General features: G+C 40.5%; 1 pseudogene; it reads left to right on the top strand.

Annotated features, from left to right (window-relative positions):
• The first annotated feature begins 538 nt into the window (after positions 1–538).
• On the top strand, positions 539–651 carry LOC115944425 (U6 spliceosomal RNA; annotated as a pseudogene).
• Positions 652–1,358: the final 707 nt, after the last annotated feature.

Raw genomic sequence — 1,358 nt, 5'->3', positions numbered from 1 at the left:
CAGTCACTCACCTGAGTCCCTGCACTGTGGGTCCCCTCTCCCAGAGGACCAGTACAAACCCCAGCAGCACCATGTCTCCTGACCCACAGCTTTTGTGGGGCCTCAGTTCTGGCAGCAGTGGTAGTGGGTCTCATTTTGCAAGCAAGCCATCAAACACCTTGTTAAAATGTGCCCCACCCCTGCTGGAGACCAAACATCGCACACAGTAGGTAAAGAGAACCTCTATAGACAACTGGACTGAAGGAAAAAGAGGCCAAGGCTCAACAGCAGAGTACACGCAACATACATAGGAGACACTCACCGAAGCACCAGGCCCTGGGGAACAGGGGATACTGTACTGCAGGGCACTACAGGACCTCTTCTTCATAAGCCTATTATCATTAAGAGCAAGAGAAGTAGCTGACTTTCTTAGAACACATATACAGACACAGAAAGTCAGACAAAATAAGGAGATGAGCGTTGGTGGTATAGTGGTGAGCATAGCTGCCTTTCAAACAAGAAATAAAAAAGTACGTGCAAATAAATGAAAATGAAAACAGTGCTTCCTTTAGCAGCACATATACTAAAATTGGAATGATACAGAGAACATTAGCATGACCCCTGTGCAAGGATGACACAAAAATAAAAAAACCACAATGGTTCAAAATCTTTGGGATGCAGCAAAAGTGGTTCTAAGAGGGAAGTTTATGGCAATACAGGCCTCCCTCAAGAAGCAAGAAAAGTCTTAAATAAACAACCTAACCTTACACCTAAAGGACCTAGAAAAATAGCACACAAAACCAAAACCCAGAAAAAGGAAGGACATAATAAAGATTAGAGCAGAAATAAATGATATAGAAACTAAACAACAATAGAATAGATCAAGGAAACCAGGAGCTGATTCTTTGAAAGATCAACAAAACTGGTAAACCTCTAGTAAGATTCATTAAAAAAAGAGACAGGACCAAAATAAACAAAATTATTAATGAAAGAGGAGAAATAACAACAATACCAGAAATAAAAACAATTGTAACACAATATTATGAAAACCCATATGCCAACAAATTTGACAACTTTGACGAAATGGATAAGTTCCTAGGGACATATAACCTACCAAAACTAAAGCAGGAAGAAATAGAAAATTTGAATGAACCGATAATCAGCAAAGAAATTGGGTCAGTATCAAAAGGAATGGAATCTTGCCATTTGTAACGACATGGATGGAACTGGAGGGTATTATGCTGAGCGAAATAAATCAATCAGAGAAAGACATGTATCATATGACCTCACTGATATGAGAAATTCTTAATCTCAGGAAACAAACTGAGGGTTGCTGGAGTGGTGGGGGGTGGTAGGATGGGGTGGCTGGGTGATAGACA

Source organism: Leptonychotes weddellii, chromosome X (genome assembly GCF_054177405.1).
Source record: "Leptonychotes weddellii isolate Sample4059 chromosome X, ASM5417740v2, whole genome shotgun sequence".
NCBI lineage: Eukaryota > Metazoa > Chordata > Mammalia > Carnivora > Phocidae > Leptonychotes > Leptonychotes weddellii.
The sequence above is the reverse complement of the archived record's forward strand: the minus strand, read 5'-3'. Positions and strand labels throughout refer to the sequence as shown.